Genomic DNA, 12,045 nt, shown 5'->3' on the forward strand with positions numbered 1-12,045 from the left:
TGGTTCAGGGACCGAACTGCACCTGTGTGGATTTCAGGATCAACTGGCCTCTGGCATCATCTTTGGACCTGTAACTGGCAGAACTTTGAAAACCGGGCTGAGCCACCAAGGGCTGTAGGGGAGAGCTCATCCAAAATTTCAGACCTCTCGCTGCTAAGGGGCCCAGACAGTGAACCTTTTCAGTGTCGATTCAGTACAGGCCGTCTGTGCAGTCAGCAGCTGAGACAAAAGTTAGAGGGTTTTTTTTTACTTCTGGTTGAGGTAGAGCCACCAGATTTTTCATGCACCTCCTGTGTGCCAAGCTTAAGCTGTGCTGCGAATATGGGATCCCTGGGTGGTTCGGGGACCGAACTGCACCTGTGTGGATTTCAGGATCAACTGGCCTCTGGCATCATCTTTGGACCTGTAACTGGCAGAACTTTGAAAACCGGGCTGAGCCACCAAGGGCTGTAGGGGAGAGCTCATCCAAAATTTCAGACCTCTCGCTGCTAAGGGGCCCAGACAGTGAACCTTTTCAGTGTCGATTCAGTACAGGCCGTCTGTGCAGTCAGCAGCTGAGACAAAATTTAGAGGTTTTTTGTTTACTTCTGGTTGAGGTAGAGCCACCAGATTTTTCATGCACCTCCTGGGTGCCAGGCCTTAAGCTCTGCTGCGAATATAGCGTCCCTGGGTGGTTCAGGGACCGAACTGCACCTGTGTGGATTTTAGGATCAACTGGCCTCTGGCATCATCTTTGGACCTGTAACTGGCAGAACTTTGAAAACCGGGCTGAGCCACCAAGGGCTGTAGTGGAGAGCTCATCCAAAATTTCAGAACTCTAGCTGCTAAGGGGCCCAGACAGTGAACCTTTTCAGTGTCGATTCAGTACAGGCCGTCTGTGAAGTCAGCAGCTGAGACAAAAGTTAGAGGTTTTTTGTTTACTTCTGGTTGAGGTAGAGCCACCAGATTTTTCATGCACCTCCTGTGTGCCGGCCTTAAGCTCTGCTGCGAATATAGCGTCCCTGGGTGGTTCAGGGACCGAACTGCATTTGTGTGGATTTCAGGATCAACTGGCCTCTGGCATCATCATCACCTGTAACTGGCAGAACTTTGAAAACCGGGCTGAGCCACCAAGGGCCGCAGGGGAGAGCTTTAACATATTTTGGACGACATACCAAAGTATGACTTTTTTTCATTTTTTTTTCTCATATTTTGGACGATATACAAAACTGTTTTTAGGTGCTTTCTAGCGACATTTTGACGTTTTTAACATATTTTGGACGACATACCAATGTATGAGTTTTTTTCATTTTTTTTCTCATATTTCGGACGAAATACAAAACTGAGTTTTTAGGTGCTTTCTAGCGACATTTTGACGTTTTTAACATATTTTGGACGACATACCAAAGTATGACTGTTTTTCATTTTTTTTCTCATATTTTGGACGATATACAAAACTGTGTTTTTAGGTGCTTTCTAGCGACATTTTGACGTTAACATATTTTGGACGACATACCAAAGTATGACTTTTTTTCTTTTTTTTTTCTCAAATTTTGGACGAAATATAAAACTGTTTTTAGATGCTTTCTAGTGACTTTTTGACGTTTTTAACATATTTTGGACGACATACCGAAGTATGACTTTTTTTCATTATTTTTTCTCATATTTTGGACGATATACAAAAATGACTTTTTAGGTGCTTTCTTGCGACAAAGAAACAAAAAGACATGGTACTAACCTAACTCCTCAAGCAAAAACAGGGGAAAACATGGCTTAAACAGAAATGCTACCCACCCCTACCAAAACCGGGCTGGTACACAAAGAACAGTTCTTATAACGCTTCACAAGGTGATTCCGGCTGGAGGTCTGGCTGGCAGTGGCGAAAGGAGAGAGCGCAGGAGCTGGGGGAAGCCGTCCTCTTATCCTTTAAGCTTGGAGGCTGGAACCAATCAGCTCCCTGGAAACACACCTACACACTCAGTCACTCGTGGAGCCAGACACACCTGAAACACATCACACCCAAGCATCACAGCAGAGAGGGAGAGAGAGACCACGACCTCAGGGTCATAACAGTCGTCCAAAATATGTTAAAAACGTCAAAATGTCGCTCGAAAGCACCTAAAAAGTCAGTTTTGTATATCGTCCAAAATCTGAAAAAAAAATCTGTAAAAAAGTCATACTTCGGTATATCGTCCAAAATATGAGAAAAAAAAATGAAAAAAAGTCATACTTCGGTATGTCGTTGTTACGACCCCGCCCAGGAGAAAACCCAGTCTTGGGCCATGGTTTCTTGTGAAACCACACTTCGGCCTACATGTGCCATCAAAGCCTGAAGCCGCATGTTCCCCCAGGACTCAGTCTCCCAGGGGCCATCAAAAACCAGAGCAAGGAACTCAGTCTCCCAGAGGGCATCAACTTCACACAGAGGGATGAAAACCCCCCCAGGGACACAGGTTTCAACTCCCATTGGTCACTCTGGACCCCATGACCTGTGAGGTCACCGGGCCAATATAAGCCTGTTTTCCCCCTCTTCTGTTCTCTTTCTACACTCCCTCAACGGAGAGAAGGCTGTCGAGCCTCTTCCTACGATCCTTCCACAGGAGGGAAGGCTGTCGAGCCTCTTCTCCAGCTCACATCTTCTCTTCCCATCCAACTCTTCGAGAGGAGCACAAAGGTGCAGCTTCCAGCTCATCTCACCAAGGAAACCTCCTCGCCATCCAAGCTCTACCAACCCTTCAAGCAGCAACTCGATGTCCTGCTTGAAAACTTCAACCAGCAACTGAGCTACACAGCTCAACAGAAACCAGCAAGACGACACAAAACTGCGAACTGCACAGCAACTTCCTTTTTCCCCTTTCCGCGGACGGGTAACACAACTGGGTTTAATAATTATACTAGGCTAAGCAAGACTGTTTATTCGATTCTGTGTGACGTTTATAAGTTTGATTTGTGGTGTTGTGATATTTTGGGTACAAGTTATTGAGAAAGTAATGTTAGTCTGTTATGCTCTTCACAGTCTTTCGTTGCATCCAATCTAGTAACGCATAACTCTTCACCTCATTATCTCTACAGGTCGTAAACATTCCAATAGGTGGGGGAAGGGTGTTATCTCTTTGGCCAGCCACCATCTTGAAAGCACGCTGACTCACACAGACACACACACATGTATTTAGCAATTAGACCGTTAGTAATTTGTGTTTTTATACTTTATTATATTCATAATAAATGTTTTCTTTCACAAATGTTTTTCATTAATGTTGCATAAGTGAATTTTGCCAACCTCTACACTGTCAAGAACTCCATATCCTTCAACTTAGCTAACTATCTATATGGTAATTTTGGTTATAGTTATTAATTTAATTGTTAATCAGAGTTCCAAATTTGTAGTTAGAACCTTTATGAGACTTTATTCAATAAATTGGCTATCTTTTCCCTTCATTTGAAGGGTGGTGCCCCGAGGTAACTTTAATCAATTAAAGTTATTATTTAATATTAATAATAAAATATTAATATTTAATATTTTATTTTGATAACCAAATTTATTGAATGCCGAAAGGCACACCATTTTATGGTATCACGTTTAATGCATTATGGCACAACATTTTGACGCCCCGCGTGAGGCGAAGTACAGTTGGCAAAAATTCATAATTATGCAACATTAATTTTTTTTCTCTTCCATTTTTGGCTAACATAAATGGTGCCCCCCGCGTGAGGCAGAGGACAGTTGAAAAAAAAAAATCATAATTATGCAATATTAATTTGTTTTCATTTTTGGCCAACGCCAGAAATAAGTGGAATTTTGAATTTTCAGTCAAGCCAAAGGTTTGAATTCAATTCCACTAGTCTGCCACCGGAGTAGACATTCAACCGTATTTACAAACAAGTGCATTGTGGTGAAATTTAATTTATTCATAAATTAAATGTTTATTAATTATTCATAACTACCATTTTAGGTCCTCATAGTGTTACGCTAAAAGATTGCTATCGTTGCTAATAACTCCAGTTGAATATTCGTTGTTGAAATTTTAAGAATTTCTTTTAACATTTGAATATCACATATTCAATGTTAACTGGTCAAGCTGTGAAATTTCCTGTAACTGTTAAGTGCTTTTGAATTAAGACATAGCGCGCCACCGGCCCTATGTAACAGAGCTTGTACCTGGCTGTTACTGCCAAGCATTTCAGCCGAAGTTGGATAAGAGAACCTGAGAAAGAGCCACAGCGTGCTTCCAGCCCTGTGAACCAATAGAACCCCTAACTGTTACTGCCCTGCATATCAGTTAGTGATTAAAAGTTTGGTGAACTGTTTAACCCACCATAGTTTTGGTTAGGCTAGTGTACGATCAAATCCACACTACAAGGTGTCTGCCAGTGCAACACCAAAGCCAACCACACTGCTTTTTGATTTATAAACTTTTAAATCTAATCTTTCAATTTCAGACCCAACAATGGAGAACCCCTGTGTAGAACAATTTGTTTCTTCCATAGCACAGAGCCTGACCCCTGGCTATCCTGAATTCATCAGCAAGTTGAACTTCAGTGAGTGTAATAAAGAAATAGATTCACTACTTAACGACAAGTGTGATGCACAAACAGCATCAAAGGGTCCATTGTTGAGATGTATGATTTTAAATTTCCACAGGCAAATCAACCTTGCCTGTCAGAGCAAAGCAGCCATGGAACTGGAGGTAAATGCCCTAAGAGCGCAAAATGCTCTTCTCTTCCAAGAGGTTCAAACTGCTAATAAGAAAGCCCTGCACTATTTAGAAGACCTGCACTCAGCAGAGTCAGATCTCATTTCACACAAGGAGGAATTGTTAAAACTTAGATTAGAAGGCCGTGCCTCACATCAGTTTTTCAGCCAATGTGATTCTGGTTATTCCGATTCACACTCCTCCGATAGTGTACGGTTAACTCCCTCTTCACTCCCAAGATGGGACAGAATCCCATCCGACCCGAAGTCTTTGGGAATTAAGTCAACTCCTGATCCTCCACTGACAGGAAGAGGTAACAGCTTCCTAACTTCCCATCTCTCTGACTGACACTGACATTGATGACATATGTAGTTTATCCTCAAGAACACATCGTGCCTCATATACTTCTCATCCACTGATGCATGACACATTTTTCCGTGCACAACTCTCCAAAGGGGGGACTTCAACATTCAAGAATGTTTTAGCACCTCCCCCTCAACCAGAGAGACCTGTAGCAGGTGATGCACGTGCCCGGACCTCAGTGTCCTCGCTTTGATTTGCTTGAGTTTCTAGCTAAAGATATTGAACAATTTGATCCAGACAACTGTGATAACAATATTGATAATTACTTTAGAGAACTAGATCTCAGCTTAAGTGATGTGCCAAATGCAACAGAAAGAGAGAAGGTTAGACTCGTGTTAAAAACCAGCTCTACAGCTGTTCACAAGTTAATTCAGTCACTTCCTTCGAGTGTCACAAGTAACTACACAGAGCTCCGTCAAGCACTAGTCGAGGAATTCTCTTCTACTGCTGACGAGATCACATCCATTGTTACAGCATCCCAAATTAAACATTCACGTCGCGAAAATCCCAAAGATTATTTTCGACGTTTGAGGCATGTTTATTTTCAGGGAAAGAACTCACCAGGCCTAGAAGAAAATCCCACCTTCAAGGCCTTGTTCTTACGTAACTTACATCCATGTATACGCACACATGTTGTACTGATGACACAGCAAGGAAAACCTTCAATGCAGCAGATCAGGAAGATGACACAGGTGGCTTGGGAAACTGTTATCACTTTCAAGGCTACAGTAGGTGCAACCGAGTCCGTCAAAACAAACAGCACGGTGCCAAATTCATCCGCTGCCTCAAAACTTCACCCTCAAAACAAAACGAAGGGGGGTGACAACAGGCAGCGTAGGGACACTGAGCGTATCCGCCATGTCCACCAGCTTCCCAGAGATAGGCATTCCCACAGTAGAAGCTGTAGGAAACCATACTCTGAAATTCTGGCCCAGACAACTTACCACTACTCAGAAGACGACGACAGCGTCTCTGAGTACAGTTTAAAATATGGTTATGACCGAGCACACAGTGACAGCGCCTCTGAAGTCCTCTTGGACTCTGGCTCCTCAGAGCGTTACAGCCCTGAGCCACGACACAGGCGATCCAGAGCTCGTTTCTCACGGCCATAACCAACACAGTGAACCCCTGTACTGACAGTCAGTATTAAGTTCTTGCAGTTAATAGGAAAACTGTTTTGTTAGCAACAGCAGCAAACTTCAAAACCTAAATTCTGATTGAACTTATATACCACTGCCAACTTTGTAAATATGTTTGGATCGACTACTTTTCATAATAATGAAGTCCATACCACACATGTTAGGACATTAGCATATTCTTACAGGAACAATGATAGTCATTTGGATTTTGAGACCTTGAAAAATTATGACAACCTTCCGCAGAGAAACCTGCTGAAGATTAAAATTGTTAAGTCTAACAGATCAGACTGAGTACTACATTGTGTAGGATCCAATGAGTGAACAAAACTCTTGGACATTCCAAAAATGACCTTATCATTGTACGTGCCACTCTCTCGGCATCTTATCTTACAATTTATTTATTGTTTGTGTTTATTAACTCTTTTGCTTCAGGGTGGGCTAACAGCAAAACAATAACCGAAAACAACCCTAAGGCGATCAACCTAAACTTCCCTACTCAAATTAAAGAAACAAAAAGACATGGTACTAACCTAACTCCTCAACCAAAAACAGGGGAAAACATGGCTTAAACAGAAATGCTACCCACCCCTACCAAAACCGGGCTGGTACACAAAGAACAGTTCTTACAACGCTTCACAAGGTGATTCCGGCTGGAGGTCTGGCTGGCGGTGGCGAAAGGAGAGAGCGCAGGAGCTGGGGGAAGCCGTCCTCTTATCCTTCAAGCTTGGAGGCTGGAACCAATCAGCTCCCTGGAAACACACCTACACACTCAGTCACTCATCCACTCGTGGAGCCAGACACACCTGAAACGCATCACACCCAAGCATCAAAGCAGAGAGGGAGAGAGAGAGGGAGGGAGAGAGAGAGATCCACACCACAGGCACAGTAGATAACAGCACGTTCACCAAAGACCACGACCTCAGGGTCGTAACAGTCGTCCAAAATATGTTAAAAACGTCAAAATGTCATTCGAAATCACCTAAAAAGTCAGTTTTGTATGCCGTCCAAAATATTTAAAAAAAAAAAAATCATACATACAGATGTGCTGGTTGACAAACCGGCTCAATTGCTGCTGCTGCTTCTCCCTCTCCTCCCCTGTCCTCTGCCTCTTGGTCTTCTCCTGCTGGCAGAACCTCTCTGAGGAGTTGGGGGATGGGCTACTCTCCTGAGGAACTGTCCTGCTGCTCCACGCTATGTGGCCGCTTGCTGGCTGGGCGCGAAGTATCTGGCTCCCAATCCTGATCTGAATCTACATCAGATGATTGCCTATTTTCTGAAAATAAAGAAATAACAGTCATTTACAAAACTAGATAAAACGTTTCTGCATTCTACACAAACATACACACATACAATGAAACAAAGGGGCACACACACACCTCCCCCACAGCAAAGGGACACACACACTTCCCCCACATCAAAGGGACACACACAGTGAAACAAAGGGGCACACACACACACAATAATTTATAAGTTATATATTATAATAAAATACTTAGTTGTCGAGAGTAATGTCTCCTCCATCCAGAAACATGGCCTCTGCCTCAGAGTCAAACGACATTTCGCTCTCTTCGTCTGATATTTCGTCCCCAGACTTTATGTTTACCCCCTGAAGCGGCATGTCTGCGTGTTGGAAATTTCATTGGCTATACGAAGCGCCAGTCATCAGAACAATCGGTTGCAATTGGCTCAGTCTTTACACGACAGAAGAGGGGCAGGCACTGTCCTTCAACGAGGTCTCTCGTTGGCTATTGTGGACAGGACATGCCAGCTCCTATTGGGTCAAGTGAGCTGCCAATCTAAAGTTCAGAGTGCAGCCTTCATTTTGAAATCAAGATATTGGCTATGTTTACATGTTAACAGGAGTTATGAGGGAAAATACGTCAATAATTACACCTAGCTGCCGGCTAGTTTGAAATGAACAGCAGTCTGTGGGTATTCTTTGATGTAATAACGTGTTTTGGACTAAATATGTTACTGGTTGGATCGTCTGGACCTTTGGCAATGTAACAAGACCGTTTTTGTTGGACTGTTATCGATCTGTGGATTACGATGAGGCGTCTTAGGTGAGTGACCTCGATTTTGTTATTGTTCTTTTTTGTTGTTGGTCTGACAGAGGCGTTGATTGTACCTGCTGTGGTGATCGTATCTTGAAATGGTTTGCATCAATCGAATCACAACAATCTTACCTTTCCAAAGAAATGTCGCATCAGAACCTAGCTATACGAAGCAGTTGTGTAAATGACAATGTTTGACGCTTAACAGTCCCGCGGGCCGTCGGATTGTTAAGAGGTTAATCTGGGCAACCATTGACTACTAGTAATATATTTAAACCTGCAATTCTCCACTTGGGAGCAGCTGAAACGAGCTGTAAACACAACTTTGACATATCACCTTTTAAGTTGAAATGGCAAACATGGCAGCAAACAGTTGTACATTTCCACATACAGTGGATACATATCAACATTATCATTCATTTGGAGTCATGTTTCTGTCCACTTGTTGCATCACAATCCAAACTTCCGTCTCTTTTAGCTCTGTTTTTGGTCTCCACCTACTCCTGAGGGAAATATCTGTATCTTTTCCTGTTAAATGTTCCACTATATTCACCAGTTAGTCTACAGCTAACTGGCTGTTTGCTGTTTGGTGCTGAGCAGGTACTGTACAATGGTTTTTTAGAGCTTTTTAGAGCAAAACAGCTGCCTGCTGCAGCCAAAAATGACGCTATGAGAGCACTGAGAGTGAATAAAAACAGTAAACCAAAACAATGAGCTCCAATATCTGTAAAGCTTAGGGGAATTAAAGAGTTGGGTGTTATCTTATCTCTGCGTACATCACAGCGAGCAACAACAAAAAATGTTAAATCGTTTTCTTAACAATTCATTGTGATTAACCATTTAAATCAATTTTCAATTAGCACCTGTGCCCTTGTCATTTTTTTAGGACTGTTGGAGAAATAATGGCTGCCAGCTTGGCCCAAGGAGAACCATATACGTCACCTGCCTCCAGATCAGCCAATAGCAACATTCCATTGCAATAGCTGGGTTTCAACCAGTAGAGGGCAGTGGCTATGCATATTTATAAACACACTATGTAGAATTCAAATACTTTGCACTAAAATGTCAAGATTTGGACCTGAATCTATCAACAACACTACTAAATACCCATATACACTGGTTTTCAGCTGAAAAAAGTGGTTTGGGGGTTTAATCACTCATACAATCCTGTTATCAGGAGCAGGCCATACAATAGTCAACATACCTGTAGCTCGAATTGTGTCATTCTTGAAAAGTTAGCAATATAGCTTGATTGTTATGTTGACAACACAAAAGCTGTTAGCTGTCGGTTTTAATTTCAGGTGGAGGAAGCCACTGAGACAAAAATTCAAGGTCTCACAGAGGAGATCTTGAATGGTGGGTACACAGGATCAATCACTTTGGAGAAAAAGGATGAAATAATCCGGTATGTTAGAGGTGCTGGTGCTTAATTGTACCGTTTCACAATCAAAAATGTGTACGTGTCTGTGTGTGTGTGTATTGGCATGAAAGTTTCTAGATTTCAAAAACCATAAAAGCTACAACACTACACTTTGGCATCATCACCTGACAACATGGTCAAGCTATAACAATCACTTTTTCATTACATGATTTAACCATCGTCCTATTGAGAAAAAGTCATTGTGTCACTGTATTACGCATAAACGTATGCCTGACCAGACTTTGTCAATTTCTTATTCCCTTTAGCTGCTATTGTGCCACAACTGGGTTCCCATGTTTTGGGAGTAAAATGGCCTTTGTTAATGAAATACCATACACCAACTGCTGATTAAAAACATTTGGTGGCTATACATGGCTCTACACATATGATGATGAGTAATGCTGCAAAATTTGGTTTCATTGTATTCCCAAATAACCTTACATTCTCCATGAAATCCTTAAGTTTAAGTATTCTGTGATTAACCATGTTTATGCTTGTTTTAAATGTTTCTACATGTGTGTTTGTGTGTTCATGTGATTTATTACAAAAACAGTGCCGTTTCCAATTCTGCTGCAGTTAAGGGATGGCTTGAAGCTGTATGGCTTGTGTGATATCATGGCCAATTACCCAGATATCTGTCAGCCTTTGTTTGTGCCAGGGGTAGAAATGATACTAAGTGCAGCATAGATACAAGTTTAAGATTCATATTTTCTGTTGCATCATGATAGTCTTTTTTCAGTTCTATATGACTTAGAAGTTGAGTTCAAATGGTTTACTCTGTGTGCTTCAGTTAGTCCTAAATGCAAGAGTGACAAGTATCTACTTACTTGTTTACTATAAATCCGACTTCTTACACATGAAACTTTACCATCATTAAATACCATAAGGATAGGGGAGGTAGGAGAACTTATCTCCAGAGTATCACTTAAATGGGATCGCAAACCAGACAAACATTAGCATTACTTGGGGATGTGGCAGGATCCTTGTTAGAAGTAAGTATGATCGCAAGGTCAATGTTACCAACTGATTAATAAATTATTAGTAATCAATTGATTACTGCATTGCCACATAATCTGAACACTGAGAATTAACTTTTCAGTGCAACATGTAGGTGTTTTTTGTAGGTGACTGTGCACATTACCAAAATAGAAGGATAATACAATTTAGATAAATCCTCTTTAAAATGAACAACTTTACCCACCTGAGTGTGGCTGAAATACATGGTAATAGGACACTCACCTGAAACCATCTGGATTTCAACAGTACTGCTTCATGCTAAAACATTATACCAAAAAAAGGCAATGTTAGATGCACCCCCAGTCTCTCAAAAGATACAAAATTACAAAATCAATGACTTTGGTAACTGCTACACCTCCCATGTAGTCTACGTGCTTAAACATCTTAGGTACCTCATGAATGATGGACAAAGTAAAGGCCAAAGGAGCTCTGTAGCAATGTACAGTATAATACAGCATTTATAAGGTCCAAAACAATGGATTATTCTCAAGAGGTTTTGATAAATCAAATATAACAGGTTCTAGAATATATTACATATTTACAATATCTTGTCAGCTGTAATCTGTATCACCTGAAAAACTTCCATATCGTGCAGTACTTAAAATGTTACAATCGATCTGAATTGCCTCTTATTTCAGATGAAACTGAATCAGGGATGGAGAAAGCTGCACTTCAAGTTTAATGAAATGTAATGTTCAATTGTCATTCACTGTATGACAAATAGTTGAAAAAGTTTTAAGGAGAAACACTGCCACAGATGGAAAAACATAAATACATTTAAAAATAACACCTGGGGGCGCTAGTGAGATGAGTGCAGTGTAGACGTGTTTTCTCGAGGCTCACACAGTTCTACTGATATAATCGCCTCTTTAATGCTAGACTCTACGTTTTTGCTCTAAGAATCTTCGCCGTCAGTTTATCTTTTCCTCCACCGAAAACGGACGTTAAAATGTCACTTAAAACTGCACGAGCCGGAAAAGGAGCTCGCCAGCTAGCCGAAGCTACCGCTAGCCGTGACCTCGCTAGCAAGAAACCCACAGACATGTCACTGCTCGAGGAGGATGAGTTCCCACCTATCTGGCAAAAACTGTCAAACAAGCTCCTGCAGTCCTTTAACGAACGGTTCGACAAGTTCGAACAGAGTTTCCAGAGTCTTTTGTCTGCCCAGCAAGTGCTCACGGAGAGGCTGTCCGCCACCGAGAATCAAGCCGCAGACCACGAGCAGCGCATTCACGCCGTGGAAACTTCAGTCACCGAGTTACAGTGGGAAAACAAAACACTAAGGGCCAAGCTGTGTGATCTAGAAGGGAGGTCCAGGCGCCAAAACATTAAGATTGTTGGCATCCCAGAAGGTGAAGAGAAAGGGAGGCCAACCGAGT

This window comes from Hippoglossus hippoglossus, unplaced genomic scaffold (genome assembly GCF_009819705.1).
Source record: "Hippoglossus hippoglossus isolate fHipHip1 unplaced genomic scaffold, fHipHip1.pri scaffold_65_arrow_ctg1, whole genome shotgun sequence".
NCBI lineage: Eukaryota > Metazoa > Chordata > Actinopteri > Pleuronectiformes > Pleuronectidae > Hippoglossus > Hippoglossus hippoglossus.